Genomic DNA, 6555 nt, shown 5'->3' with positions numbered 1-6555 from the left:
CGGTTCATTCCCTGGACCCACTCTCTCTGGTCCTCGGTTTAAAAAAAAAAACATCTGGCAGTTTACCAGCATTGGTTCGACCAAAGTCTGCCCTCTGCTTGATGAGACACATAACGTTGAAGCCGGTCAGAACTTTGCTTTCATTTAAACCAATTTTTTTAAATTGCGCACTCCCAGAGGGCCGTGTGGCTTGATGGGATGCGTAAAACAAATGTTGTATTGTTTCCATGGAGGGATGTGAAGAAGGCGTATTGTCTGCTTATTTTGTTTCGCAAACCCCTTTCGCCAGCAGGCCGTGAAATACACACTGCTTCAGGGCCTCCTGCTGACTTCAGCATCACTGGCAGTGTCTCTGGCGCCGCCCGATCGACTGATAGCAGCTGCTCAGTCTGGCATTGCACGGGGGCGTTCCTCCGATTCTGGTGAGTATCAACGAGCCCGCATACGACGCCCTTTGCCTGGAGACTGGGGCAGGGAGTTGTACGAGAAATAGCGGGGAAGCTTAACTTCACGTCGGGCGATTGTCAAGGACGTGTGTTCGGAGGCCCCCTTTGTAATTGTCCATGGGTGTATAATAATATGGATACATTTGACACGTGGTCTGCAGCAGTTATCGTGACCTTATTATACTTTCTCGGCCGGGAAACATGCGTTTGGAGCATTTGGCTGCTGTAAATTTCCAAGTGATAAATTATATCACGTGTGTGGCCAGGTTGCTTCTGAAAAAGAGCTATATAGCTCAGTTGGCGTCACCTGGTTTCACAGGAGTTGGGGTCACAATGCTGCGGTGAGTGATCCCAATTAAGTAATTTGCAGACATTTATTTCAGCATCGGGATGGTTGGGAAGAAACCCGTGCAGAACACGGGAGCAACTTACAAACGCCACACAGTGTCCGAGTCGGGAATCGAACCCAGGGCCTCATTGATGTGAGCCATAGGTGTGTCACGCTGCCATGGTGTGTTTCCCTTACCTGTGATTGGCTCCTACCTCAGCCCAAAACCAGGTTTGTGTTACTGCGACGATTATTTTTGTATGGACCGCCCACGTCTTTTAAACACAAGACTAAGACGCCCCGTATAGCCTAACATACTTTTGGGGCAAGTGCTGTTAGCGAGTGGCACCTATGAAGGCCGCGACCTATGAAGGCCAGTACCAGTTTCCTTCGTGGCGATGTTTACACACCACACCAGGTGCTCATTTGAGACTGAGTCAACCTACGGGACGCCCAGGAATGGTTTAGATAATCGTCACTGGTGATGGCCATGAGCTGGAATCGAACTCGGTTCGCCGGGTTCGCAGTACATCGCGCTAACCGAAGCACTACCGCTCCCGACACCAAAGGTCCCCTGTATAGCTTGAGCAGACTGTTGGTGCAAGTGCTGTTAGCGAGGAGCACCTAAGAAGGCCTGCACTGTGGCACACGAGGGGGCGGTGTGGCCAACACCACGCCCAGTTTCCGTTATCTCCCCATTGGAGATGTTTACAGACCGCACCAGGTACTCATTTGAGGCTGAGTCGACATAGGGGACGCCCGGGACCGGTTTAGATAATCGTCACTGGTGTTGGCCGTGTGCTGGAATCGCAACTCGAGTCGTCGGGTTCGTAGCACAGCGCGCCAACCGCTGCACCATCACTCCCCACACACAACAAAGACTATGATCCCCCGTATAGCCTGAACACACTCGCACACTCACAACTATAGATGTGTATTGAAACAAGCATGCCTGCGCACTCACAAGCAATACACATATACCATTTATTTGACTCACCATATATTCACCGGTCACCCGACCCTGACCAATTACTCACCAGACAGACTCACCACTGAACAAAGGCTCACCGTTCAACTGAACCCACTCACCCGATCCTCACCAGACAATCACCATTGAATTTACATGACTCACCGTGCATTCACCGCTCATATAACCCTCACCACTCACGTGATGCCTCAGAGACATTCATCACTCGGCAGGCACTCCATAGCTAACCGGACACTCACCAGACAAACTCACCACTCATCAGACTCTCACATTCTCCACGTATGGTGAGTTTATCACATGTGGTGCACACGGGAGAGACAACGATGTTGATTTTGATCACTCATTTCTCAATTTTAGGTTGTTTACTGCTGGCAAGTGACATTGGAAAACATGGCTCAGAAAATAACCCCACGAAGTCCTCTTCTCCATTGCCCCTCAGTCAACATCTACCGGAAGGCCACGAGAAACGCTCAACAGAGTCCATCGGCCAAGGTTTCCTCGGTGACCAGAAGCAGACTTCATCGGAAGCCATCCGACAAGAATCACCGGGAAATGGCAAAGCGCCACTTCTGGGGTTAGAGAGCAACGATCCACTGAATGTATCGGCCGACAAACCCAAAAATGTACCCACTGCCTATCAGCCACGGTTAGTGGGCCGTTTGGGCCGCGATGACGAGCAACGGTCACCTGGGGCCAGGTGCCGGATTTGTCGAGGCGGCGGAAGACCTGGCTCGAGACGCGTGAGAAGGAAGAGCGGCAATGCTGTTGGGAATGGGAAAGGGCAAGAGAATGTGGGTAATAATGGACAGACACATTCAAGTCCGAATTCAAAAACCAATTCAAGTCCGAATTCAACAACCAACGACCAGTGGTGGAGCACAGCGGGCGAAGGTTGGACCCTGTCAGGTGAGTAACATTACCAAAGTTTCGACGCAGGTGCTCTCAGTCTGCCCATGTGTAGGTTTCTCTGTCTGCCTGTAACGCCTCAGGATGATGGCCCAATAAACATGACACTGTGGTACGAAGTTGCGTTGCTCTTCGGGAGTTACCCGAGTGGAGGGCGGCCACATTGATCAAAGGTTTGCTCATACAATTGCACATTTTAAAAAAACAGTGATTAAAAGAGACTCGTACAAACATACCAAAAATATTTTGCCATGACCACTACCGATCTCTTCCGTACATATAATACTTGTGAGGACAGGCACATGATGATAAGTCTAGGTTTCGACCCAACTAGTCAGTGTACTCGCGTGCATTTTGCACGCCGGCTAAAACAGTCATGGCGCCACATTTTTTCCTCGATCAGAACGTAGCGATGTAGATGAGACCCACATTGAGAGTCATGATCTCCATTGCTGGGGGGAGAGACGTGGGAAGATGTTATTATTCCAAGAATCGAAGTAATGAATTATTTCCAACATTCGCAAGGGAGTAATTAGAAATGTGAGGATCTCGATGTTGCAATTGAAACGGGCGCTTTAATACCCTGGACAACTATGAGCACCTGACATGTCACCTCAACCATTCTGGTTGCCCTGCTGGAGGCAGCTGTCCCGATGCAGCAAGCACCGGCCTTGCGCATGCACATTAGCTTGCAAGTAAGGGCGATGTTACAAAGTATTTTTTTCCCAATTAAATGATTTTGATTATTCAAAGCCAGGTTCTCAGCGGTGCTAGCTCAGCACTCTGACATCTGAACGCCATGACCACCTCAATTTAATGGTTTGTTAACCCTTTGGCATTTGGATGACGTACGTGTACATAATCAGTTTTCCTTTCTATTCGAAAGAAAAACTTTATCGTTTCTTCTTCTGACTTGAAGACGAACCAAAGCTCCTACAAGGCCATGAGGGACTCTCGATTAGACTCTCCATTTCCGGTGCTAATTATGGGGAGGACGGCTGCGGATAATTAAAAATCGCAGATAATCCAAAAACATAAGCATTTTCTGCGGATCTCTATGCCAAAAATCACTATAGGTATAAATTATATTTAAGTTAAGAAAATGTTATTTGCTAATGAACAAAACAAACATTTGTAGTATATAATGTATTGATCTTGTTGTGTTACAAAAGTCCATACAAAAACGCATTCACTTAAAGAGGTTTGAAAAATCCTGATTTAAAGTAAAACAAACACGACGCTTCTGTTTCTTTGCCATCGCACAGTTTCGTAAATTAAAGCCCACAAGATAAATGATCGGATAACTGGGGAAGGACAACTAAACACAAAAAGCAGTGTCCCCACCGCTACTGAAAGTCACAGTGTCTATAAACGTCCTCTTCAATCGCAAGAGTGCTTTGAAGCAGACTTCACGAACTCACCAACCAACTCCATAGACCAGACAGACCATTCGTCTCTATACAGAAACTGCCTCATTGCAGAGTTGGCTGAACACTACGCGGCTGCGATGCTAGGCTGAGGCAAGGCTCAAAGACAAACGTCGGGCCCCCAAGTCTCTGAAGGCCGCCCCGCCAGATTCATATGGTGAAGAAATTCTATCAGATCCTAATTATAATTATTTTCAACTGATTATTCTAAGAAGATTCTTTTAAAAAATAACCCCTAAAAACAAAGTTTTTCCTAAAAAGTGTAAAGTTATGGAAAACATTTTTACGAAAATCAATTGTCACGCACAACGAGTCTGTGTGCAAAATGTCAGCTCGATTGGATCACGGGAAATGGGTTAAAAAACGACCGAAAGATTTGCACGGTCGTAAGCGCGCAAGCAAACAAGTGAACTTAATATAAAGGATTTAAAATATGAACCCGTAAAAACAAAATTTTTCACTATAAATCCTTTATATGCGTGGCTGCTAGAGTCCTCTCGTCCTCTGGCTTGAGATGGCTGCCACCTATGGGTCAGATGATTGCCTGCCACCATTAAGCAATTGGTAATTACATATAATTTTTTTTTCCTAAAAGTGTCAAATTTTTGAAACATTTTTTCACGAAAATTAATTGTCACGCACAACGAGTCTGTGTGCAAAATGTCAGCTCGATTGGATCACGGGAAGTGGGTAAAAAAACGACCGAAAGATTTGCACGGTCGTAAGCGCGCAAGCAAGCGAACTTAATATAAAGGATTTAAAATATCGCGACGAAGGTGGGATTCGAACCCACGCGTGCAGAGCACAATGGATTAGCAGTCCATCGCCTTAACCACTCGGCCACCTCGTCTCACGCACTCACACACGCAAGCACATACAACCAGAACCAGGATGAAGACTTGCACGCACATACATACAAACAGACCCCCCCCCCACACACACACACACAGTCATACCATTATTTTTTCCTAAAAAGTGTAAAATTTTGGAAAAAAAATTTCACGAAAATTAATTGTCACGCACAACGAGTCTGTGTGGAAAATGTCAGCTCGATTGGATCACGGGAAGTTTGTTAAAAAACGACCGAACGATGTGCACGGTCGTAAGCAAGCAAGCAAGCACGCAAGCACGCAAGCAAGCAAGCAAGCGAACTTAATATAAAAGATTTAAAAATAACTTCGATTGTAATTAATTTGTTAAAACACGCTTACTTTTTCACACAACTGGTCGTAAGTTTATGTAGCACGTCCAACACATGTAAAGTGTTTTGTGGTCATGTGACGTACCAAATTAATTGTTGTTTTGTTCGTTTGGTACATCGCGTCGTCGTTCGTGCAAAATTGCATCTGTCGCAGTCGCCGAGGAACCGCAGACACGTGGGAGGGCAGCAGCCAGGTGGTGAGGAGCCGGCATTACCAACAGTTGCCCAAAGCTCTCCAGTCCCCTACATATTAAGTCGTTATCGGCCAACAAATGAGTGTTTGCACGTGGGCAGGAAACCGGAGCGCCCTGTACAGATGGAACAGAGGGAGATTAGTCCACATGTTTGTTGCACAGCTTTTATCCTCGCAAAGCCAGGGCATGGCATCTCCCTGACGCCCACGGGAAGGGAGTTTTGCAACTTATCTGTGTGATCCACCAACCCTCGCTGCTGCCTCCACGGCACTGGCACAGGGCAGCCATGTGCAGCAGAAGCAGTGTAGCCACCGCCGCCGCCGCCGCCGCCCGGCAATGACCCTGCCGCCGTTACCACTACTCTGCCGATCATAACGCCATCCACACCTCCGATTACCACGGTTGTCTACGTATGGGGCGAAAGAAGTTCTATATACACACATAGACGGCGTGGTTACTGCAAGAGGAGAGCACTCAACAACTCTGTGATTTGGTGGAAGTAATGGAGAGATGGGAAGCTGTGACGTTGTCAGTAGCATTGCCCGTGGTGACTTCGTGAACATCTTACCCTGGTGTGCGATATGTCGATCATAACACCATCCACACCTCTGATGAGCACGGTTGGCTATGTACGGTGCGAAAAAGGTTCAACGTACGCGCGTCCAGCCCTAACAACGCGACCGTCTGCTCCATTTCATCTTTCTCAGATTGCTTGATTCCCGTTGGACTCCAGTCGGGGTTTATTCCAGATTCGGCCTTCACGGCCACTTCAGAAAATTCGGCAGCAGGGCTCGGGGCGACTTCGGCGAGGCTGAACAACGCTGCGGGGAGCTGGAGTCCCCGGCGCGACCGGACCGGCGAGTACCTCCAGGTCGACCTTGGCGTGTCATTTCCCATCAGCGGCTTGGTCCTGCAGGGTGCGCCCAGTAACAACACGTGGGTCACGGATTTCCAGGTGGTTGTCCTGAGGGCAGATGGAAAAGAATGGAAGCCTCTTGACGCCAAAGGTGAAAATCAGGTAATGGGCAGATGGTGCTGCTTACCGATGAGAGGGGCGAGAATGAA

General features: G+C 47.9%; 1 non-coding gene across 1 annotated transcript; it reads right to left on the bottom strand.

The window, feature by feature from the left end:
- Positions 1 to 4863: 4863 nt before the first annotated feature.
- Positions 4864 to 4945, bottom strand: TRNAS-GCU (transfer RNA serine (anticodon GCU)). The gene has a single exon. It is a non-coding gene; the product is annotated as a tRNA-Ser (tRNA).
- Positions 4946 to 6555: the final 1610 nt, after the last annotated feature.

Source organism: Lampetra planeri, chromosome 60 (assembly GCF_965212315.1).
Source record: "Lampetra planeri chromosome 60, kcLamPlan1.2.h2, whole genome shotgun sequence".
Classification (NCBI taxonomy): Eukaryota; Metazoa; Chordata; class Hyperoartia; order Petromyzontiformes; family Petromyzontidae; genus Lampetra; species Lampetra planeri.
This window is presented reverse-complemented; position numbering and strand designations above follow the sequence as displayed.